Here is a 26,966-nt window from a genome sequence, read left to right as displayed (position 1 = left end):
GTTGGCAGATCGCCTATATTCATATGATGTGATGCAGTCTGTTTTTTCCAAGTAGGATGCAGGGGAACAGTAGCACAGAAATAGACAATATTTTTATTCATTCTGCATTACTAAATAGGCATCCTGTTAGTAAAAGGGTGAATGATGCACCAAGTTTAACACTAAAAGGCTTTTATACTCGAACAGATGTCATGTATAATTACAAACTATGAAGGAAAGTTAAACCAACAGCAGAGTTTCTTAAACCTCATTGAGAGACATGAGTGGCAGGACGTTTATAGTGCCGATAACATATATTCCAAATACAATGCTTTCTTTAACACATTTCTCATGCTCTTTGAGAGTTGCTTTTGCGGCGTACTAGCAGTGAAAGGCAGCCCAGGTCACTAGTGGGGTAAGAGTATCATGTAGAACCAAGCGGGAATTATATCAAAACGTTAGTAGTCACACTCAAGCTACAGTGGCTGATTACAAATAGTACCGTAAGGTGCTTAAAGTGTCATTATGAAGGCAAAGAGTATTTTGTATGCAAATAGAGTAGCTAATTCACAGAATAAAATTAAAACCTTATGGTCAATTGTGAAGGAAGTGTCTGGTCAACAGCACAAGGTCGACAATATAAAGTCAGACCGTAGTAAAAATATTTCTGTTACTGATAAATCTTATATATGTACAGTTTTTGTCAATCATTTTCTGAGCATTGCTTGTGAATTAAATAAAAATTTAGTTTCTACAGGGAATCATATAACTCTCTTGACAAATTCCTTTCCAAGATTGATGTCTGAAACACTCCTCTGTGATGCGGACAAGGGGGAGACTGAGTCAATAATTGAATTACTGAAGACTAAGGACTCTCATGGATGTGATGGAGTGCCTAGCAGGATATTAAGATACTTTGCTGCACATGTTAGCCCTGTATTTATCCATGTTGTTGTTGTTGTGGACTTCAGTCCTGAGACTGGTTTGATGACGCTCTCCATGCTACTCTATCCTGTGCTAGGTTCTTCATCTCCCAGTACCTACTGCAGCCTACATCCTTCTGAATCTGCTAAGTGTATTCATCTCTTGGTCTCCCTCTACGATTTTTACCCTCCACGCTGCCCTCCAATACTAAATTGGTGATCCCTTTATGTCTCAGAACATGTCCTACCAACCGATCCCTTCTTCTAGTCAAGTTGTGCCACAAGCTCCTCTTATCCACAATTGTATTCAATAGCCCCTCATTAGTAATGTGACCTACCCATATAATCTTCAGCATTCTTCTGTGGCACTACATTTCGAAAGCTACTATTCTCTTCTTGTCTAAACTATTTATCGTCGACGTTTCACTTCCATACATGGGTACACTCCATACAAATACTTTCAGAAACGACTTCCTGAAACTTAAATCTGCACTCTATGTTAACAAATGTCTCTTCTTCAGAAACTCTTTCCTTGCCAAGGCCAGTCTACTTTTTATATCCTCTCTACTTCGACCATCATCAGTTATTTTGTTCCCCAAATAGCAATCCTTCTTTACTACTTTAAGTGTCTCATTTCCTAATCTAATTCCCTTAGCATCAAACGACTTAATTCGACTACATTCCATCATCCTAGTTTTGCTATTGTTGATCTTCATTTTACATCCTCCTGTCAAGACACTGTCCATTCCGTTCAATTGCTCTTCCAAGTCATTTGCTGTCTCTGACAGAACCTCAATGTGTATGGCAAACCTCAAAGTTTGTATTTCTTCACCGTGGATTTTGATTCCTAATCCGAACTTTTCTTTCGTTTCCATTATTACTTGCTCAATATACAGATTGAATAACATCGGGGATAGGCTACAACCCTGTCTCACGACCTTCCCAATCACTCCTTCCCTTTCATACTCCTCGACTCTTATAACTGCCATCTGCTTTCTGTACAAATTGCCAATAGCCTTTCGCTCCCTGTATTTTACCCCTGCCACCTTTAGAATTTGAAAAAGAGTATTCCAGTCAACATTGTCAAAAGCTTTCTCTAAGTCTACAAATGCTAGAAACGTAGGTTTGCCTTTCCTTAATCTTTCTTCTAAGATAAGTCGTAGGGTCAGTATTGCCTCACGTGTTCCAACAATTCTACGGAATCCAAACTGATCTTCCCCGAGGTCGGCTTCTATCAGTTTTTCCTTTCGTCTGTAAAGAATTCGCGTTAGTATTTTGCAGCCGTGACTTATTAAACTTATAGTTCGGTAATTTTCACATCTGTAAACACTTGCTTTCTTTGGGATAGGAATAATTATATTCGTCTTGAAGTCTGAGGGTATTTCACCTCTCATACCTGTTGCTCACCAGATGGTAAAGTTTTGTCAGGACTGGCTCTCCCAAGGCTGTCAGTAGGTCTAATGGAATGTTGTCTACTCCGGGGGCCTTGTTTCGACTCAGATCTTTCAGTGCTCTGTCAGACTCTTCACGCAGTATCGTATCTTCCATTCCATTTTCATCTGCATCCACTTCGATTTCCATAATATCGTCGTCAAGTACATCGCCCTTGTATAGACCCTTTATATACTCCTTCCAGCTTTCTGCTTTCCCTTCTTTGCTTAGAACTGGGTTTCTATCAAAGCTCTTGGTATTCACGCAAGTGGTTCTCCTTTCTCCAAGGTCTCTTTAAATTTCCTATACGGAATATCTATCTTACCCCTAGTGAGATAAGCCTCTATATCCTTACATTTGTCCTCTAGCCATCCCTGTTTAGCCATTTTGCACTTCCTGTAGATCTCATTTTTGAGACGTTTGTATTTCTTTTTGCCTGCTTCATTTACGACATTGTTATATTTTCTCCTTTCATCAATTAAATTCAATATTTCTTCTGTTACCCAAGGGTTTCTACTAGCCTTCGTCTTTTTACCTAATTGATCCTGTGCTGCTTCACTATTTCACCCCTCAAAGTTACCAATTCTTCTTCTACTGTATTTCTTTCCCCCATTCCTGTCTGTTGTTCCCTTATGCTCTCCGTGAAACTCGGTACAACCTCTGGTTCTTTCAGTTTATCCAGGTCCCATCTCCTTGTATTCCCACATTTTTGCAGTTTTTACAGTTTTAATCAACAGTTCATAACCAATATATTGTGGTCAGAGTCCACATCTGCCCCTGGAAATGGCTTACAATATAAAACCTGGTTCCTAAATCTCTGTCTTACCATTATATAATCTATCTGATACCTTTCAGTATCTCCAGGGTTCTTTCATGTATACAACCTTCTATCATGATTCTTAAACCTAGTGTTAGCTATGATTAAGTTACGCTCTGCAGAAAATTCTACCAGACGGCTTCCTCTTTCATTTCTTAGCCCCAGTCCATATTCACCCACTACGTTTCCTTCTCCCCCTTTTCCTATGCTTGAATTCCAGTCACCCATGACTATTAGGTTTTCGTCTCCCTCCACTATTTGAATAATTTCTTTTATCTCCTCATAAATTTCATCAATTTTTTCGTCAGGTGCAGAGCTAGTTGGCATATAAACTTTTACTACTGTAGTAGGCGTGGGCTTCGTGTCTATCTTGGCCACAATAATGCGTTCACTATGCTGTTTGTAGTAGCTGTATTTACCCATATTTGTCATTTGTCCTTTAAGAATGGTCAGTTTAGTGAGTGATTAACTTACTCAGCAGTAAATCCGTTGTATAAAAATGGAGAAAGGGATAATGTAGACAATTTTACACCCATTTCTGTGCCATCAGTGTTTGCTAAAGTTATTGAAAAGGCTCTGTATTTAAGGATAATTGATCATTTTATATCACACGGTTTGTTACCAAATGTACAGTTCGGCTTTAGAAGTCGTTTAACAACTGAATATGTTATATTCTCTTTTCTCTGTGAGGTACTGGATGGGTTAAACAAAAGTTTTCGAACGCTAGGCATTTGTTTAAAAAAGTTTAACTGAGGCATTTGATTGTGTTGATCATAAAATATTGCTTCAGATGTTGGACCATGACGGAATAAGGGCAGTAGCTCACAATTCGTTCACCTGTTACTTTAGCAACAGACAGCAAAAGGTCATTATTCACAATGTCAAGAATGGCTGTGATGTGGGATCTGAGTGTGGTACGGTCAAGTTGGGGGTGCGCCAGGGATCAGTGTTAGGGCCAATCCTATTGCTTATTTATATAAATGACATGCCCTCTAGTATTACGGGTAAATCTAAAATAGTTCTGTTTGCTGATGACACTAGCTTGGTAGTAAAGGATGTTGTGTGTAACTCTGACTCGGTTTCAAATAGTGCAGTTCGTGACATAAGTTTATCGTTTGTAAAAAATAAATTAACGCTAAAGCACAGTCTTTACAATTTCGGACACACAGTTCAACAAAACCAGACGTTTTAATTTACGGAATGGGCATATGATTAGTGAAACTTAACTGTTCCAATTTCTAGGTGTTCAGATAGACTGTAAACTGTCGTGGAAATCCCATGTTCAGGAACCTGTTCAAAAACTTAATGCTGCCATTTTTACTACTCGAACGGTATCTAAAGTGAGTGATCGTTCGACACGAAAACTAGTCTACTTTGCTTATTTACATTCGCTTATGCCGTATGGTATTACATTTTGGGGTAACTCTTCCCATTCTACAAGGATATTTTTGGCTCAGAAACGGGCGGCTGTGGCAATAAGTGGTGTGAGTTCACGAACGAATAAGCATCTTTCACACAGTTAATACTCAGCAGAAACCCACGATTCATTTGGATCGAACTTCCATAACTCTTGTGTAGAAATAAACTACCACTAGTACTCAAAAATCTTAGCAAAAGTCAACGCTCTTTCAAATCGAATCTGAAGAATCTCCTCATTGGTCACTCTTTCAATTCTGTCGAGGAGTTGCTTGAAAAATTAAGCTCATTCTTGTTGCATTGTTGATAGCGTTTACTTCCACTTAGTCTGACTGTTTTCGGGATCATGAACATATTATTTTTATGTGTTATTAGTTTGATGTTGTAATTTCATGTACTCACATATTCCATGATTCCATGACCTTGGAGATTCGCTCCTCAATTTGGCCCTACAGAACTTGACGTATAAATAAAAAAAAAATCTGGAGAAACGTTTAAGTAACTTTTGTACGCTTTTTCAAGTACTTTCATCTGCATATTTCAAGTGTTGTCTGGACAAATGTGCCTTTTCTCAGACTGAAATTCAGTACTTCTGCCATGTTCTTAATAGCAAGGGTATTCGTCTCCATCACTCCCATTTGCTGGTCATCCGGGACCTCCCTGCTCCTCGGAAGGTGCCGGTACTGATGTCAATTCTCGGGTAAATGACATATTATATCCGGCTTATACCCAGCTCAGCCCAGATCACGGCTCCGTTGCATGGTTTGCGCCGCATGAATGTGCCTATTGTTTTTACCAAAGAATGTCAGAATGCATTCCTGAAACTTAAAAATGCCTTGATGAGTGACCGATGGGTTGTTCATTGCGATCCCACAAAGCCTGTGGTTTTGCTAGAGGGCGCTTCTTATTACGGAATTTGAGCTGTGCTCTCGCACAACACAGACCGACTGCTTTCGCTTCCAAGTGACTGGCCAAGATTCAATGTAACTATTCACAAATCAAGAATGAAACGCTAGCAACTATCTATGACGTGACAAAGTTTCACTATTATCTGTTCGGTCGGAAGTTTCACTGAGTGGCGGACCATATGGCACGTCCATGTTCGTTTGATCTGTCCACACCTGTTCCGCCACGGACGTCTCACAAGCTGAAACATTGGGTTCTGTTATTGTCACAGTGTCAGTACTAAATATTGCACCGGCACACGTCGAATCATGAAAATTCCAATGCCGTTCCTCACCTTCTTCTTGTTCTTAATACTGAATCCACTCCTACTGCCTCATCTTGTTGTCAGATCAATGCACACTACATTGAACTTTTACTGACTTTTCCACTGAACTGTAGGAAAACTGAACAAGTCCCAGTATCTGACCCTGACTTGAACCTTTTGTTACACTACATCCGTACTGCATGACCTCGTTCAGTGAAAAATATTCCGAATTCTTTCGTACGCCGATATTTTGCTATTTGGCATAGCCTCTCCGTCCAACGTGGTGTGATTTTATTGGGAACTGACTGTGGGCAGACGCGTGTGCTCATTCCTAAAGCCTTCACGTGTTGCGGTTGCTTCAACAGGCTCATTGGCGAATTGTACGTACAAAACAGTTTGCGCGGCGGCTCTGTACTTGGCCGGGCATGGACACCCACATTGGACGGAGGACGTCGCAGTGTCGCACTAGTGGTGAGAATCTATCGGCCCTGCTTCAGACGTTTCCAGCATGGCCTTAGTCTCGATAGCCATGGAAACGAGTGCATATTGACTTTGCTGGTCCCTTTTGGTACATTCGTCGGCCCTTTTAACAAATATCGGTTTGCTGTGCCCATGAGCTACAATACGTCGTGCAGTACCATTCAGCCTTCGTCATCTATTTTTTGCTTGGAAGGTTTGCCTGAACTTTTGGCTGCAACAATGGACCCTAGTTTACGGCTGTAAACTTTCAATAGTTTAATACAGCGAATGTGATCAAAATGGTTTAAATGGCTCTGAGCACTATGGGACTAACAGTTGTGGTCATCAGTCCCCTAGAACTTAGAACTACTTAAACCTAACTAACCTAAGGACATCACACACATCCATGCCCGAGGCAGGATTCGTACCTGCGACCGTAGCGGTCGCACGGTTCTGGACTGCGCGCCTAGAACCGCGGGACCACCGCGGCCAGCGAATGGTATCTATCACCTTACCAGTTCCGATTCATCCTCAATTGAACGGAGAAGCTGAACGTTTTGTGTGTACGTTCAGCAAGAGATGAACAAACTACATGCATCTGGTAAACGGCAGCAAGTGCTGGTGCTCGCTCTACTGCGTTTAACTGTGGAATTCCCGTTGCTTAATTAATGTTACCACCCTCCCTTCTATTTTCACATTTCTTATAAAGCCATTTAGTCTTAGCTTACCTGCTCTTGCTGTTTGTTTCATTCCTTGGTGACTTGTAGTTCTGCATTCCTGAAACTCATTGAACGTTTTCGTACTTTCATCTTTCATCGATTACCTAAAGTACTTCTTCTGTTAACCATGGTTTCTTCGCAGTTATTTTCTTTGTACCTATGTTTTTCTTTCCAACTTCTGTGATGGCCCTTTTTAGAGATGTCCATTCCTGCTTAACTGTACTGCCTATTGACCTACTTCTTATTACTGTATCGATAGCCTTAGAGAACTTCATTGATTAGTACTTCCGTATCTCATTTCTTTGGCCCTTGATTCGTCCTGACAGTTAAACTTCAGCCTACTCTTCATCACTACTATATTGTGATATGAGCGTATATCTGATCTTGGGTATGCCTTACAATCCAGTATCTGATTTCGATATCTCTGTGTGATCGTGAGGTAATCTAACTAAGATCTTCCAGTATCACCCGGCCTTTCATAAGTATCCTCCCCCTCTTGTGATTCTTGAACAGAGCGTTCGTTACTACTAGCTGAAATTTATTAGGAAATCAATTAGTCTTCTTTCTCTCTCATTACTTGTCCCAGGCCCATATTTTCCTGTACTATTTTCTTCTACTCTTTCCCCTAAAACTGCATTCCAGTCCCCCATGACTGTCAGGTTTTCATCTCCCTTTGACGTACTGTATTAAACCTGTAATGTCTTCATATACTTCCTCTATCTCCTCATCTTCAGGTTGTGACATCGAAATGTATACCTGAACTATCGTTGTCGGTGTTGGTTTGCTGTCGATTCTGATAAGAACAACCATATCAATGAATTGTTCACAGTGATATACTCTCTGCCCTATTTTCCTATTCATACCGAATCCTATTCCCGTCATACCATTTGCTGCTTCTGCTGATACTACCGTATACTCGGCTGACCCGAAATCCTTGCCTCCTTTCCATTTTACTTTACTTACCCCTACTATATCTAGATGTAAAATGTTATCCTTTCGTTGGTTATTCAATCTTTTTCTCATTGTCACCTCCTCTTTGGCAATCCGCTCCCAGACATTCGAATGTTGCACTATTACGGAATCTTTTGCAAATGGAGAGTTCATGGTGCCAGATTTTCAGTTACAGGCCACATGTCGTGTGGATACACGTGATGTGTCTTCAATTCAGTGGTTTCCATTGCCTCCTGCATACTCATGACCATTGTTGACTCTTCCGCCTTTTGCGGCTGGTCCCGGCAGAGGTTCGAATCACCCCTCGGGCATGGGTGTGTGTGTCTGTCCTTCGGATAGTTAAGGTTAAGTAGTGTGTAAGCTTAGGGACTGATGTCCTTAGCAGTTAAGTCCCATAAGATTTCACACACATTTGAACATTTTTTTTTTCTTCCGTCTTTAGGGGCAGTTTGCCACGCCTACGACAACAGTGCCCTGAACCTCCCAGTCCGATCCTCCGCCCTCTTTGACAAGGCCGTTGGGAGAATGAGGGTGACTTCTTATGCTGAAGTCTTCGGCTGCAAATGCTGATTATTAATAATAAAATTAAGCGGTGGCGGGTTTCGAACACGTGCCCGAGAACGTTCTGGTATATACTTAAAGGTACTCCAAGTAGACCACGGGAAACCGAACAAATCACGAGCCTCTAGTGCAACGGTGCCAGCGCTGCTGCTCTTCGTCGCTACGAACAACTCGCAGCCGCGTGAAGGTCCGTCACCGGCGGTGCTTCTGAATGGCCGGCGCCATAGCCCTCACTGCTCCGCTTGCTGCCCACACCACAACAGACGGCGCTTCCCACTCTATCCCTTAGCTCGCGAGATGACTTTTCTGTAACGTATACCAGGAGGTGGAGTCTCCGGGACCCCTAAATTTGAACTGAGATTAAAGGCAAAGATTATTTGAAATTTTTAATTTACGCTATATAGCCTTTTTTACAGTTATTTAAGCGTTGTTTAAAAGCTTCTAGTTTATTTTATTGCACTAAACAAAGCCAGCAGCATTTTACTGTTTATCACACAAAAGCACATAATTTTGTGTGGTTTTCTAAATGGAACACATAAATTGAGTGAATTTTACATTCTGAAAAATTATACAATCTTTGTAGCAAATAAATTTCCAAACAAAAGTAATTTCCTGGGCTTAAATTTGCCCATAAAAATTCCACCCGATAGTTACAAAAAGAAAGGCTGTCATATTGACCTTTATTGCTGACAACTACATTTTTCTCATCACCAAGCAGAACACATTCGATTTTAATACACACTTTATGTATTTAATTGAAAAAGAAACAAAGATCCCCATTATAACTTTCCTGAAGTTCTTCCTGTGAATGATGCTCTTGTTTGGTAGCATAACTGCGATCAGTGGCTAATGTAAAATCATCGTCTGTTTTCGTTTCTTTCTTTCTCTAAATTACTGACACCGTCCACCATGACCGACTAACAATTTCATCAGACTCGGGAAAGTTAAAAATAACACAATCGTGCCAACACATTATAAGCTACACCGTACCGTACTGAAGAAAAGAGGTACGTAGTTTACGAATCGCGGTTTAGGAGTCTTCCACACCTATCAATAACACGTGCCAACAATGAACATAGAAGTCGATGATGCAAACGACAACAAAACATCGTATGCTTGGCAATTTAAGGAGTGTAGGATGAGCATACAAGCATTCCACCACAACTGTCCTTGGAGAGCAATTTCGAACATTTTCGCGCGGACTGAGAGACCACAGCTCGTAAGTTAAGAGCTAAGAAGTGCCACTTAGTTCCTAATGATTCTTTTCTTTTTAGAGCTTTCAGTCGCACCAAGCGCTGGGAGAGAGGAACGATTTTTCGAAATTAGGACGCTTGCACGTATTTAATTCAAGGTCCTTTTGGGTTGCGTGCTTGTCGATTTCGAGACTCCTCCACAGATTTTCTGTCCCCGGGTTTGCATCCTACCCAGATAGTGCGGCTAGCGTGGTCGCCCTCGGCGCCCTCTTCTGCACCGCCTGCGGAACCGACGGAGCGCGACCCATCGCCTTCGCCGCCGTAGAAACTCTTCTTCGCGCCACCCGCCGTGCACCCGGCGATGTTTTCGTCGTCGTCGTCGTCGCCGCCGCAAACGTCTTCGTCACCCTCCACCATCTCGAGGAGAGGGTGGGCACCTTCCCAGGGTTCTCTGACCGACGTTCCTGTGGTGGCTCCTGGCCCTTCACGCCACCCAGTTTCCTGCCTCCACCTCCCCTTTTGTCGTAAGATGGCTCCCTACACGATAACGGTGCGGTGTTTTGGGGGCAGGAATGGGCAGTCCTAAAGTATCGAATGCACACCGACTAGCGCAGCTCCGTGAAACGGCATCGAAGGGCGTTGACCCCAATGGAAAGATCGGGCAGCGCCGCACTTCTGTCAACGCCTATTAAACCATCCACCCATCGCTAGTCCGGCCCTAGTTCAGTCTCAGAGTTCCAAAGAATCAGTACTGAGTAATAGGAAGACGATGCGTAGTCTGTGTTCTTCAAGTAGTAATAGTTGAAATGGCTCAGAGCACCATGGAACTTAACATCTGAGGTCATCAGTCCCCTAGAACATAGAACTAGTTAAACCTAACTAACCTAAGGACATCACACACATCCATACCCGAGGCGGGATTCGAACGTCCGACCGTGGAGGTCCCGCGGTTGCAGGCTGAAACGCGTAGAACTGCTCTTCCATAGAGGCCGGTCAAGTGGTAATAGTGTGCCAATGTAATTGCACAGGCGGCGTAGGCACATTAAATTAAATGATAATTAAATAGACACCCTAGCTGCGAACAGGCGTTGATGTACTTCGTTGGGAACATGTTGAAAATGCTCTATCCATCTGAGCCACCGAGGGCACAGAGGATAGTGCGCCTGCAGGGACTTATCCCTTGCACGCTCCCTGTGAGACCCACATTCCCAACATGTCCACACCACTACATTCGTAGTGCGTCTAATAGATGTTTGCCCATCATACTCATTACTCATATCAAATTAATCTACCAAACCCCGTACCAGTTCGGGAATAGCGTGTGAGTTCGCACAAGGTCAATGGCCTGCAGAGACTTATCCCTTGCACGCTCCCGTGAGACCCACATTCCCAACATGTCCACACCACTACATTCGTAGTGCGTCTAATAGATGTTTGCCCATCATACTCATTACTCATGGCAAATTAATCTACCAAATCCCGTACGAGTTCGGGAATAGCGTGTGAGTTCGCACAAGAAGGTCAATGGCCGGGAAGCCATATTTTAACTATATATGACGGTAGTATCTGTTCCCGAAAGCACAGTTGCCGTTGATGACTATGCGGCTTTGCTTGAATGAAAAGATAGTTAAATGGACGCCCTAGCTGCAAAACAGTGTACCAACTCCTGTTTGCAACTGGGGGGTCCATTTAACTATCATTTCATTCTAGCAAAGCTGCATGGTCATGAACGGTAACTGTTCTTTCGGGAACAGACACTACCGTCATATATACATTAAATTAAGTTGAGTTTCTTTTTAGAAATTAAATGTTTAGTTAATATTAAAGTTAAATGCACTGACCATTTTGGATTCCTGCCACTGGCCATCGCATCTTCTCGCTTTCCTAGCTTCTGTCTGTGCTGACTCCCGCAGTAGCCAACGCAACAGTTACCGCTGCACGCAATGACCAAAACTGCTCAAACACATGATAAGAGAGCTAGTTTAAACTTCTACAGACTGTAAGCCAAGTAAGATATTAGTACTCACGCAATACGCCGAGCGTCGGTAGAAATATTCGGAAATGCGTCCCGGCCTGAGTACAATGTGACCTCTCCGTCTCTACCACTGATTTCTTCTGCGGACCGTATTTAAATCACCCATGCCGGTAGCTCACCCATACTTTACACCTCGATCTTTCGTTTCTGCATGTTCGCCGTAAGTGATAGCAGATGCTTCAAGACAGTTTTATATAGTAATGTCAACATAATTTCGAGAAAGAAAAGCAAATTCTGTTTGTTCTTTTGTACTTTTCAGTTAGAACGAGTTTATAATACACTGTGAAGTGCTATTAGAGCCTACATTGCCAAATAATTGATTATTTATTTAACCGCAACAATACAGCGATTCATTTTTTTCGTTGTAAGCTGGATCTACATTCAGCAGTGACCTATACCCTCACATTCTGATGTTAATGTTTTCATAACTTTCAAGCCCCTAGTATTGCGTTATGTGAGTATTCCACATGTGTCAACTATCTTCTAACGTAAGTAGTCTTTACTTTTAAAACATTTGAATTAAAAGTCAGTCTCTTTAACTTTAGTTAAGGACAAAATTAAGACAAATTACCGTTTTACGCATTTGTAATTTAGTTTGAACGATGTTGAAGTCATGCAACTCAACACCAAAACTGGTTATCCGAAAGTAGACGAAGTTAAGAAATTCTGCTGACTTGGAAGCAAAAGAACCCAAGACAGGAGAAGCTAGGAGGACATACAAGGAGGGTACTCCTGGTGAAGTGAAGTCTGTTGGTATCTAAAACTGACCTAAATTTGAGGAAGAAATTTCTGAGAACAAGCACAGTATTGTATACTGGTGAACCAAGGACAGTGGAAAAACCGGAGCACTTAATTATTAAGTGTGAGATTTTCACCAAATGTACGCTACTGTAATTGTCCCAAGGAACAGCGTGTTAATAGGGATTGTTGTAAGACAGCCTGTTATCACGATTATGTAAGTTTTATATTTGTATGACTCATGTATGACCAACTGACATTAAATTTTACAGCTGGTGCGACAAATACACATTTCCCAAATTCTTTAACAGCTGCAGTCAATTATATACAAAAAGAATTATGAGTTAATTGACTTTCATCAACTTAAGTGAGACGGCTGCAAGACAAATGGTACAGCATTGCGGTCGAGAGAGAGGAAATTATTCGTGTGGCATGAGCTGCTCTCTGACGGTGCTCTTGTCTATCGGAACGCTTCAGCGTTCAAAGACTGTAGCAAAACACAGAAAGACCTCCTTGTAGGAGACAGGTAGTGTACGCCGAACGTCACTAAATGTTACGTTTTTATGTAACGATTCGAAGAGATACATTAACATTCGATTACCCTCTTATCGATAAATCACTAGAGGACTTAAAAATAGTGAAACCTCTAAAACTGACCATCGCGGAGTGATCTGGAGTGGGATGATCAAACGAAACAAGTTGTAGGATAAGCAGAACCAGGACTCAGACCCATCTGAACACTCTCAAATAACTACGATATTGTGATAATACCACAAAAGTAATTCAGTTGAAACGTGTCGCCATATCTAGAAAAGTTTATGACACAAGTAGGATATACAAACTGTAAGTAGGATGTTTAGGTTCTTTTTTTTTATTGGTAACGCCGCCGCCACGTAGCGCTCTATATGAAAATCACTGGCTGTGCCGTGTGCAGTCTGTAGCTGGTTTGCATTGTTGTCTGCCATTGTAGTCTTGGGCAGCGGCAGCTGGATGCTAACAGCGCGTAGCGTTGCGCAGCTGGAGGGTGAGGACGTGGGGAGAGAGATGGCGGAGTTTTGAAATTTGTAAGAATTGATGTCATGAACTGATATATATATCATGACTATTAAGGTAAATACATTGCTTGTTCCCTATTAAAATCTTTCATTTGCTGACTCTGCTTATCAGTAGTTAGTGCCTTCAGTAGTTTGAATCTTTTATTTAGCTGGCAGTAGTGGCGCTCGCTGTATTGCAGTAGCTTGGGTAACGAAGATTTTTGTGAGGTAAGTGATTTGTGAAACCTAGAGATACATTAACATTCGATTACCCTCTTATCGATAAATCACTAGAGGACTTAAAAATAGTGAAACCTCTAAAACTGACCATCGCGGAGTGATCTGGAGTGGGATGATCAAACGAAACAAGTTGTAGGATAAGCAGAACCAGGACTCAGACCCATCTGAACACTCTCAAATAACTACAATATTGTGATAATACCACAAAAGTAATTCAGTTGAAACGTGTCGCCATATCTAGAAAAGTTTATGACACAAGTAGGATATACAAACTGTAAGTAGGATGTTTAGGTTCTTTTTTTTTATTGGTAACGCCGCCGCCACGTAGCGCTCTATATGAAAATCACTGGCTGTGCCGTGTGCAGTCTGTAGCTGGTTTGCATTGTTGTCTGCCATTGTAGTCTTGGGCAGCGGCAGCTGGATGCTAACAGCGCGTAGCGTTGCGCAGCTGGAGGGTGAGGACGTGGGGAGAGAGATGGCGGAGTTTTGAAATTTGTAAGAATTGATGTCATGAACTGATATATATATCATGACTATTAAGGTAAATACATTGTTTGTTCCCTATTAAAATCTTTCATTTGCTGACTCTGCTTATCAGTAGTTAGTGCCTTCAGTAGTTTGAATCTTTTATTTAGCTGGCAGTAGTGGCGCTCGCTGTATTGCAGTAGCTTGGGTAACGAAGATTTTTGTGAGGTAAGTGATTTGTGAAACCTATAGGTTAATGTTAGTCAGGGCCATTCTTTCGTAGGGATTTTTGGAAGTCAGATTGCGTTGCGCTAAAAATATTGTGTGTCAGTTTAAGCACAGTCTTGTATAATTTTTCTAAGGGGGGTTTCAAAACGTAGGTACAAGTATGGCGACGTTTCGTAGTCCCGGCAGTGGTGCCACAGCATTCAATGAATTAGTATGCCTTAGCCATGTTTCTAAGTGGCGAAGTAGTTCAGTGGAATTTGAAGAACTGTGACAGAATGCATCGTTTGAAACACAATGTGAACAACAGTGCCACAGTATTATCTCGTTAAAAGATATTGGGTGTTTAAAGATAAATGGCACATATTACTGCTAGAGGTACTATTGTTCATTACAATAAGTTTAGATAATAATACGTATGGAAAGCAACATTTGTGATGCATTGACCGTTGAGGAACGCAGTTCACAGCCTGCACATGATTTACAGATGTGACTGGATTGACAAGAAATGTCATAGCACCACAATACGCACTTGTGGGCAGATGCGTTTTATCGAGAAGTCTTGGAGGTATCAGTACCGCTTTAGTACCACTGTGTGTACAGGATTTGTCAGCGACAGATCTGTAGGGCTACACACTTTACCAAACAAATAAAGAGGAACTGTGCGATGAATGAGAGGCGGTTTTGGAGAACGTTACCCCTGCGGAAGGACAACGACTGTAGTTAACAGACGACGGGATACCACTCCATTTTATACGCGTCGTGCGACAGCACTACACCAAAACGCTTCATTGGCGATGAATTGGTGGAAAGATCCCGTAACATAGCCTCTCTGTTTACCCGATCTTAATCCGTTGGATATCTTGCTACATAGACAGTTAAAGACTCTGGTGTATACCGAACTCCCGACGATGCACAGACATTAGATGGAGCTGTGACCAACGTAATAGACGTATTGAGCTACATGTTTTTGAAGGAGTGCGAGATTCATCGAGAAGAAGGACTGAATGGTGTGTTTGCTGTATTCATCTCCTGCTATCTCTGTACGACGTTCACCATTCAGACTATTCTCCAGTACTAAACTTTTGGTCCATTGGTGTCTCGGAATGTGTCTTATCAACTCTTACTACTTCTACTAGTTGGGCTGAGCCACAAATTTCTTTTCTCCCAATTCTATACAGTACCTTCTCAAGAGTTACGGTATCTACCAACCTAATTTTCAGCATTCTTCTGCAGCACCACGGTTGAAAAGCTTCTATTCTCTTCTATGGTAATTCGACTTTTAAATGCAGAGTGGAGGGCGTATAGATGGAAGTCCCCTGTAAGAAGAAACAGTAGCCGGCACACAAGATATAGGGTATCCGCAATTAGAATCAGAAATCGAAACAGCTTTCGAATACTTAAGATTAAATCAGCCAGAGGGGATTGACTAAATACCATCAAAATTTCTAAAAACATTGGCGGAAAAGGCAACAGAACAACTATTCACCTTGGTGTGTAGAATTATGAGACTGGCGATATACCATCAGACTTTCGGAAAATCATCTTTCACACGATTCCAAAGATTGCTAGAGCCGGCAATTGCGAGAAGTTTCCCAAATATTAGCTTAAAAGTTTTTGCATACAACTCGCTGACAAGATTAATGTACACGGGAATGGTAAGCAAAACTGAAGGTATGTAAGACGACGATTGTTTTGGCTGTAAAGGCGCCAGAGAGGTGGATGATAGTGGAAACAAGACTAAAGAAAAACCAGGACACGTTGACAGGATTTATAGACCTGAAAAAAGCGTCCGACACTGTACAGTGCGGCAACACGTTCCAAATTCTATGAAAAAATGGGTAAACTATAGCGAAAGTCGGGTAATACACAGTGGGTATAAGAACCAAGTGAGCAATATGAGTGAAAGACCAAGAGAGGAGTGCTCATATTAAAAAGGATATGCGACAGGGACGTCGTCTTTCATACTTACTGTTCTATCTGCACATCGAAGAAGGAATGACGGAAATAAAAGAATTGTTCACGAGTGGAATTAAAATTCAAGGTGGAGTGATATCAGTGATACGATCAGCTGATGGCATTGCTATCCTGAGTGAAAGTGAAGACGAATTACAAGATCTGCTGAGTGTCATGAACAGCCTAATGAGTATAGGCTATGGATTGAGAGTCAATCGAAGAACGGCGAAGGTAATGAGAAGTAGTAGAAATGAGAACTGCGAGTGCGAGAAAGTTAACATCAGGATTAGTGATCACCAAGTGGATGAAGTTAACGAATTCCTCTACCTACGTAGCAAAATAACCCACGACAGACGGCGGGACTGCTACGGTCGCAGGTTCGAATCCTGCCTCTGGCATGGATGTGTGTGATGTCCTTAAGTTAGTTAGGTTTAAATAGTTCTAAGTTCTAGGGGACTGATGCCCTAAGATATTAAGTCCCATAGTGCTCAGAGCCATTTATTGAACCATGACGGACGGAGCAAGAAGGACAGAAAACTAGATTAGCACTTTCAAAAAAGGCGGCTTCCTGGACAAGAGAACTATACTAGTATCAAAACATGGTTCTTAATTTGAGGAAGAAGCTCCAGAGAATATAGGTTTGGAGCGCACCCATGGTGCGGAATGATACCTAACCATATTTCTTTGAAATTACTTTTTTTTATAAAACTGCTTTATGAGTAAAAACCTTCTTAATTTTGATCAGACCTATGTTGACTCTTCGCAAGTGTGACGCGCACCCCTTCGTGTATTTCAGCACTACATCGCCGTAGTAGTACGATCACCTACGGCGAGTCATGACGCAAGGGACACATATGATGGTCATAACATCTTCAACACAATGAGCACATAACGGCAACTTATAACACTTGTAACAATACACGTATGACTGTCACCATCTCTTCAACAGAGCCAGTTTTCGTTTCATGACTTGGCAACGCGTGTCTATTTAGAACAGACCCAAAGTCTGAAACCAAATATCAAGATAGCGATGTGTAAGACGTCTGGGGGTAGTAGCGTGAATCAAATAAGTGTAATGAGGCGTGACAAGGTGTCACCGGCGAGGAAGATTCGAAGTGGTTAAATACACTCCTGGAAATTGAAATAAGAACACCGTGAATTCATTGTCCCAGGAAGGGGAAACTTTGACACATTCCTGGGGTCAGATACATCACATGATCACACTGACAGAACCACAGGCACATAGACACAGGCAACAGAGCATGCACAATGTCGACACTAGTACAGTGTATATCCACCTTTCGCAGCAATGCAGGCTGCTATTCTCCCATGGAGACGATCGTAGAGATGCTGGATGTAGTCCTGTGGAACGGCTTGCCATGCCATTTCCACCTGGCGCCTCAGTTGGACCAGCGTTCGTGCTGGACGTGCAGACCGCGTGAGACGACGCTTCATCCAGTCCCAAACATGCTCAATGGGGGACAGATCCGGAGACCTTGATGGCTAGGGTAGTTGACTTACACCTTCTAGAGCACGTTGGGCGGCACGGAACACATGCGGACGTGCATTGTGCTGTTGGAACAGCAAGTTCCCTTGCCGGTCTAGGAATGGTAGAACGATGGGTTCGATGACGGTTTGGATGTACCGTGCACTATTCAGTGTCCCCTCGACGATCACCAGAGGTGTACGGCCAGTGTAGGAGATCGCTCCCCACTCCATGATGCCGGGTGTTGGCCCTGTGTGCCTCGGTCGTATGCAGTCCTGATTGTGGCGCTCAACTGCACGGCGCCAAACACGCATACGACCGTCATTGGCACCAAGGCAGAAGCGACTCTCATCGCTGAAGATGACACGTCTCCACTCGTCCCTCCATTCACGCCTGTCGCGACACCACTGGAGGCGGGCTGCACGATGTTGGGGCGTGAGCGGAAGACGGCCTAACGGTGTGCGGGACCGTAGCCCAGCTTCATGGAGACGGTTGCGAATGGTCCTCGCCGATACCCCAGGAGCAACAGTGTCCCTAATTTGCTGGGAAGTGGCGGTGCGGTCCCCTACGGCACTGCGTAGGATCCTACGGTCTTCGCGTTCATCCGTGCGTCGCTGCGGTCCGGTCCCAGGCCGATGGGCACGTGCACCTTCCGCAGACCACTGGCGACAACATCGATGTACTGTGGAGACCTCACGCCCCACGTGTTGAGCAATTCGGCGGTACGTCCACCCGGCCTCCCGCATGCCCACTATACGCCCTCGCTCTAAGTCCGTCAACTGCACATACGGTTCACGTCCACGCTGTCGCGGCATGCTACCAGTGTTAAAGACTGCGATGGAGCTCCGTATGCCACGGCAAACTGGCTGACACTGACGGCGGCGGTGCACAAATGCTGCGCAGCTAGCGCCATTCGAAGGCCAACACCGCGGTTTCTGGTGTGTCCGCTGTGCCATGCGTGTGATCATTCCTTGTACAGCCCTCTCGCAGTGTCCGGAGCAAGTATGGTGGGTCTGACACACCGGTGTCAATGTGTTCTTTTTTCCATTTCCAGTTGTGTATATTGTTCGTTTTACATTGTGTGTTACTTATCGAAATGTTTGATACTTAAATTGTATCATATGTAAAACAAACTACTAAACTAAATATAAAAACCATTATGTATTTAACGTGAGAGGAATGGCTATGAATAATCAGCTTTGATGTCGGTTGTGGGAGGCACCGCGGGGCAACGTACGCTTTGCGATCACGCTATTTTTAGTACCTCTTAGGCTTTCTTATGAAGTAGCTTTGGCGAACGCAATCTCTGTCAAGAATGCTACTTGTGGAGTATGCGGATGTACAAGGGTCACACAAAATAAATTCAGACTATTTTTTTTAAATCTATCTTTTATTCTACATGGGGTTGGTTGGGTTGTTTGGGGGAAGAGACCAAACTGCGAGGTCATCGGTCTCATCGGTTTTGGGAAGGACGGGGAAGGAAGTTGGCCGTGCCCTTTCAAAGCAACCATCCCGGCATTTGCCTGGAGCGATCTAGGGATATCATGGAAAACCTAAATCAGGATGGCCGGACGCAGGATTGAACCGTCGTCCTCCCGAATGAGAGTCCAGTGTGCTAATATTCTACACGTTTGTAAGTTTTACAGAGTGTAGATACATCCTTTAGGAACCATATTTTCATTTCTCCACATTATTTCCATCCCTCTCAACTGCCTTACGCCGTCTTGGAACCAGCTCCTAAATAACCGCACGGTAAAATTCTGGACCAACCTGTTGGAGCCACTGTTTGGCAGCGTGCACAAGGGAGTCATCATCTTCGAACCTTGTTCCACGAAGAGAGTCTTTCAGTTTCCCAAAGGGATGAAAGTCACATGGAGCCAGGTCAGGACTGTAAAGCGGGTGTTTCAGTATCATCTATTCGAGTTTTGTGATTGCTTCCATGGTTTTTTGACTGATATGTGGCCGTGCATTCTCGTGCAACAGCCAAACATCCGGCTTTTGCCGATATGGTCGAACACGACTCAGTCGAGCTTGAAGTTTCTTCAGTGTCCTCACATATGCACCAGAATTTATGGTGGTTCCACTTGGCATGATATCCACAAGCAAGAGTCCTTCCGAATCGAAAAACATCGGAGCCATAACTTTTCCATCAGATGTGTTGTTTCGATTTTTTTTTCTTGGGTGAATTTGCACGATGCCACTCTACTGATTACCACTTCGTCTCTGGTGAAAAATTATGGAGCCATGTTTCATCACCTGTCAAAGTTCTTCCAAGAATTTCATCTCCACCATTCTTGTACTGTTTCAAAAGTTCGCTGCATACCGTTTTTCGTGTTTCCTTGTGAGCCATTGTCCACATCCTGGGAACCCACCTGGCACAAACCATTCTTAATGCCAACACTTTCAGTATTCTGCAAACACTTACTTCCTCTATCCCAACGTAGCGTGACAATTCGTTCACTGTCATGCGTCTGTCAGGAGTCACCAATTCGTTAACTCTCTTCACATCGTCTGGAGTGTGTGCAGTACGAGGCCTGCCGCTGTGAGGACAATCCTCAATATTTCCATGCCCACCTCCATCACGTAACCTGCTTGCCCACCGACTAACTGTACTGCGATGGACAGCAGCATCTCCATACACCTTTTTCAACCTCTAGTGGATGTTTTCCACTGTCTCGTTTTCACAGCACTGGAATTGTGTGACAACTCGTTGCTTGCGATGAACGTCAAGTGTAGCGGCCATCTTGAAGACATGCTGTCATGGCGCCACTGACGGGAACATGTTGAACTAAGTTTGAAAAGAAGCGGGAATGAAGTATCTACACACTGTAAAACTTTTACAAATGCAGAATGAAAACTGTATTTTTATAAAAACAGTTTGCATTTCTTTTGGAGTGACTCTCGTATAAAGGCTGCATGCCACCAGAGAGGAGTAATTTGGCTCAGTCTGCGAAAGTAAATAGTAGACAACGTTTTAATGCTGAAATGGACCTCGAATTGTGTACTGTGTATATAAACTGTCAGTTCGTAGAAAGGTACCAGCAGCTTGTATGTACGGTAAGCTGCTTTCTGAAGCCAGATGATTAGCTGACAGAGCAGTGTGTAGCATACTAGCATTAACGATGGAGGAAAAGTTAGTGCTCAGTGAAGCAACTGGACATTTAAATATGTTTTGTGAAAACTAGTGATCACGTTGGGAAGGAGACGTTAGTACAAGTTAAGTAAGTAATGGATATAAAGGCAATGTCTCTCTAGTGTGTTTTTGTTTTTTGAAAATGTATTGGTTCACTAACTTAATTACGCGTTGCATGTTTCATTACGTAAATTGTGAGTGATTTCCAAATGAATGTTTCCTATGACAGAAGTTGTTTCCAATATGCTGCGGTTTCTAAATGAAATTCATGACATTTGAAAGTAATAAGTTCTAATATCCAGAAATGCTGTAGAATCGTATTTGTGGTAATTCAGCTCACAACAGCAAAGATACTATTAAGGTGTGAACTACGCCAAGAAGCTGACTTCTGAACGTAATGCGCCTGTTTCCTCATTAAACACCACAGGCACTGCGGTAATTACAGTCAGTGAAAACATTTCATTTTCTGCGTGTAACGAAATTCAGTTGTCAGTTAGTTAACAGTTTCAATTACGAAAAAGTGAATTTTTCCTAACTTTTGCATACGGTAATATATCAGAAATAAATATCTAAAAAACTTCTAATTGAAGCATCAGGAACCGCAGTGAGGCCTTAGCTTTCAGCTCAATGCAGGTTAACTAGATATTTAACTTTTGAATATTAATTACATATACAATATTGCATTTTGAAGTGGTTTCTCGTTTTTATAGTTGCTTGCTTGTCATAAGTACAGAGACGTTAAAGTGATTTTGTTGTTTATGTGGGTTATAGCAATCTGAAAGCGACAAAACAGTTAACAGCCTAATTACAATTTCCTGCTCTACTCAAATAAAATTCTAATTAATTGTACTCTTTGCGTGGTAGCTTGCGTGCGCAATCGTTTAACGAAGTGCGTTTTGGTAAACGCAGTTATCCAGCAAACGAGAATTATCGTTCCACAGTCCGACGCCTCATTGTCAAATGCAGGTCATATCCCATTATGAAAGGACTAATAAAAAGAAACGTAAAGGTAACCTGAAACACCAACACTATTAACAACGCAAATCCTGCAACGCAGAGTCTGAACATTAGTACCGCTAAGTTTGCATTGCCCTCTCTGTTTATTGATTGGATAGCCACTGAATTGCTATTTATTTATTTAATGGGATAATAATAATTATTAAAAGGTGGCAATTTTATTTAAGCACTGTTTTTACTCTTTCGATTGTTGCGAGTCAGCGATAGTGCAATGCTGCTCCCTTTGGAGAAAACACATTTTATAAGAATGATTTGGTCCAGGAAACACTTTTGCGATCGCGGTTGCGATTTAGACGGTATTCGCTTAATTTTACTGATTAAAATTTAACGTTTTCGAAAGACGCAGGTTCGATTAAAACTGTGTGCACTTTCGCGCTTACAATGAAAATATTCATAACACGCCGCGTAACAAAAAGGAACATGCGAATCACAAGCGTGATCAAACGAAGAAAATATATGATAAAACGAAGAAAATATATGATAACATAAATGTTCTTCGCTGTTATTCTGGACAGTCTCAGATTACATCTTGCAATTTTTAGTTATAGGAAATCACAAGACGTTACACTTTAGAGATATTTGTTTTGAACAACTTGTAGTTATCTTCTCTCTCTCTCCTTTCTACAGCCTTTATACCTTCATACCGATTAAGGAACTTTTCCTTCTCTACCGACCAGTACGAGAACAAAATTCAGACTCAACAAAATGTCTTACATCGAATTATTACATGCTTAACCCTTAACAATCATATATAGTTTCGTAGTACAAGCAATGCTAATTTATTCCATGCACTAGAAAGTCTTTGATACGCTGAGCACAAAAATTTAAATAATAAAATGATAATTACATTTTTAATTTCATGAATACTTCTTTAAATCATGAAAATAAGGTTTGACATCGTCATAATATATTTTTCATCGTTGTAGCACTAAAGTTGCGTATTCGTAATCTAGGGGTTACGTCTTTGATTAGAAACCAAAACGGCCGCAGGCCCGGGTTCGAACCCCGACATCACTTACATTTTGAATAAGAAACTCTCATATAGCCACCTCAAAGAGGGACGAGGAACGGACTAAATTCAGTGCACTCTCTCGTCCTGGGGGTGGGAAACTGCTCCTAAAGGTGGAGGAATCAGCAAAGGTCAACGGCGTAGGGATACAGAAGCCGGTGGAAACCACTGCATTATAATCACATTCACGGAACATGTGGCCTGTAATTGAAAAGTATCGTGAATATCTCTCCATTGGAAAAAGATTCTGGATTAGCCCCTAATTCATACCTCCGGAAGAGGACTGCAATAGGAAGGTGACCATTGGAAAAAAGACTGAATAGCTGACGAAAGGATAACGTTCTAGGAGTCGGGGCGTGAAATATCACAAGTTTGAATATAGTAGGGACTATAAAAGATCAGAAAAGGGAAATGCTGAGGCTCAATCCAGAAATAGTGTGGTCACTGAAGTGAAACAGAAAGAAGACAAGGATCTCTTTTGAGATGATTATAGGGTAATATCAACAGTAGCTGAAAATGGTACAAGGGGAATAGGATTCGTTATGAATAGTAATGTAGGGCAGAGAGTGAACAGTTCAGTAAAAGGGTTGTTTTGATTAGAATCGATAGCAAACCAACACCGACAACGATAGTTCACGTATACAAGCCGACGTCGCAAGCTGGAGATGAAGACTTATGGAAAGCATATAAGGATAATAAATGGATAATGCAGTACATAAAGGGGATTAAATTCTAACAGTTAGGGAGATTGGTGTTAGCAGAGAAAGGAGAAGAAGAAAGGCTTGTGGGCGAATACTGGCCGGTAATAGGAAGAAGAAAGGAGAAATTATAATTGCGTTTCCACTAATTTCAGCTCGTAATAGTGAATATTCTTTTCAAAAATCACTATAGAGAGAGTGGGGGCGGGGTGAGTATATCTGGGAAAGGCTGTAAGACACGGGAAGGTATCAGTTCTGTTACACCATGGCTAGGCAAAGATTGCCAAGTCAGATACTAGATTTAATGACTTATCACAATTTAGTATTGAGGAAAGGTAGGCTGAAGTTTAAGAGACTGGACAGGAAGCATCAGAGTGTAAAGAAGTAGGATACAAAGGTACGAAGGAATGAAGGGGAAGTATTCTTTGGCTGCTGATGCTGAGATAAGGAATAGCTCCATAGGCACTTTAGTTGAAAAGGAATGGACGCCTCTAAAAATGTCGATCACAGAATTTTGAAAGAAAAACAAAGGCACAAAAAACGTAACTGTGAAAATATCATGGGTAAAAGAAGAAATACTTTAGCTGATAAGTGAAAGAAGGAAATACAAAAGTGTTCAGGGAAATTCAGAAATACATAAATAAAAGTCACACAGGAATGAAATAAATAGGAACTGCAGCGAAGCTAAGGCTAAATGGCTGCATGAAAAATGGTCAGAAATCGGAAGACAGGAAATGATTGTCGGAAGGAATGACCCAACATGTAGGAAAGTCAAAACTACATTCAGTGAATTTAAAATCTAAGGTATTAATATTAAGAGTGCAATGATAATTCCACTTTTATATGTAGAGGAGGTAGCGGATAGGAGGAAAGAGTACATTGAAGGCCTCCGGGAAGTGGCAGCAAAACGGCAATTCACTCTTGTGAGTAGAATATTGAGTTCCTTTTCTAAACATTCATGGTGGTGTCTGTTTGTTCTATATCGTGTCTCCCTACCACTTTCGCGCAACGACGCTCTGAGCGTGTTTTTCAGGGAATTAACTAGTTTGAACCTGGGACCTGTTGCTGGTAAGGAGACGCCAGACCACACATGACATGTAGAATTCAGAAGAGTTCAGTGAGACTAGCGATGATTAAACCAAATACTAAATGATCTCAGCGTCAGCTCTACTGCACTCCCTGTAAAACAATCTTAATACTAACTAAATTTGGTGGAAAGGATTCAAGGCTTTCCTATTTTTAGTTAGCTGGTAAAATAACGTCGAAAAAGCAGTTAAATTTACCATTGGAAATTTTATTCTACTCACAAAACATCGTTTATAATTTGCACTATTGATAAAAGGAAATGTTTTAATACAGGATGGTAAAAACCAACTGTGTTCAACAAAAATGTGAACGAATATTCCCTGAATGGGTTTCCAATTTCTACAATCGATCGAAGGATGACCTGTACCATATCACATCTATAATCTAGGTTTAATTTAAGTTTCACAAAAGAGGAAACTATCACAATGGTCTACAGTGACCCTCAATTATCTTTAATTAATTATTTAACTTGTCTTAAATAACAGTGGCTGATGTGGCTTCTCAATAACTATATAAAGGAAAAATCATCACGTTTCAGATCTGTTCATCAAGTGGCAAATGTGAACACCATGAGTTTTAATTAAGGATCGACACTAGTCTTACGCAAAAAAGAGGTTCTGCGGTACTGAGTGTAGCTTTATGCGCTCTTATACGGCATAGCGTGCGTTCATTACCTTGTCGATGTTCGTCAGAGGGGCGGCGGCCGACGCAGCATCCATCCTGCTCGCCTTCTCGGAACTAACTCTCCTCTAACTTCTCCTTACTACAATTGACCGAAGTTAGTTTAAAAAAACTATCTGGCTATGTTTTCATGTGACCTATCAGGGTCTCAATGTTAACCTTAAGCTCCGGGGACGCGAAAAAGTCTCACGCTAAAGCGTGCGGGTGGTAGTCTTAGAGGTAGGCTGCCGACGTGGGTGTCCATCCCATCCCTTATCGTAGGGCCTACTAGCTTAACACGGTTCCGCTCTCGGCTTCTGTCCACATTTCTCCCCTCAGAACTGCGTCGGTCTCTCGGTGGGAAGGTACGACATGCATTTAGGTATTCTTGTGTTAGTCTGTGGTATTCCATTTGCTCACTCGTTACTCGTATTACTTTTGTTAATTGAATGTCACGATTTATTCGGAGCTATGTGATATACTACTGGATTTGCTTATCATGTCAGGGTTTTCATGGAAGGTGTTGGATTCGCCTGACACCTTACATATCACCACCCTTCGAACTTAATTTTTGCACTGAATTTAGGCAGTGATTGAATCGTTGTCTAAGTCAGTCAAAAATTATCTAATTTATCGAAAATTTGTTGTATATTGTTCAGCCACGTTATTCTGTTCTATGTTAATTTGTATTACTAATTTATATTTTTATATTCTTCCACATCATAATTAAAAATGAGAAGAGAAGAATATTTATATACTATTATTAATTTTTAATTATTTTCTTTCTTTATTTAAGTGTGAAGTTTGTTTTATAAGAAGTTTGTTATCGAAAGTGATGAGTCTTTCACATCGATTTTCTTAGAAATATTGTTTTTATAAATGTAGTAATTAAGTAAAATCTATTGCTACACATTTTCTAAACATCATGTGCAAGTAAAATGTTTTTGTTTCTAGACACTCATTTCAACATTGTTACACTAACAAATAAGAATTATTTCCAAGAATTCCTTTGACAAAGAAATATACATACACAAGTATTGAGATATTACCCTACTAAATACAAATGTTAAAAAAAACAAAAACCTTCAACAAGATAATTTTTTATTCTTTGTTTTTATAAGGAGAAACTAAGTAAAAAATAGTTATGTTTTAATTTTTATGAGGAGAAAATAAGTGGCATATTGTTTCTTTATATACTGCCCATTTCAGAACTAATGACTTATTTTTATCGATAGTCTATTTTTTTACGTAAGTCCATAGTCAATGACCGTTATTTTTTTGTTTATTAGCTGTCTGGTGTGCTTAAATTGTTTAGTTTATCACACGTTTCTTTTGCACAATTCCTACATCACATAATTAGATTTCACACATTCACATAATCCTATGAATGTTCAAGCATGAGGTCGGTGAATGTTTTTGCACAAAGGTGATGGACTTGAGCGAGATGGATGTGGGCAAGTATTTGATGTACAGCTTCGTTCGTCGTTACTTGTCGGCTTTGCAAGTGTGTGTTGCTGTTGTGTAG

Source organism: Schistocerca gregaria, chromosome 6, assembly GCF_023897955.1.
Source record: "Schistocerca gregaria isolate iqSchGreg1 chromosome 6, iqSchGreg1.2, whole genome shotgun sequence".
Lineage (NCBI taxonomy): Eukaryota > Metazoa > Arthropoda > Insecta > Orthoptera > Acrididae > Schistocerca > Schistocerca gregaria.
The sequence above is the reverse complement of the archived record's forward strand: the minus strand, read 5'-3'. Positions refer to the sequence as shown.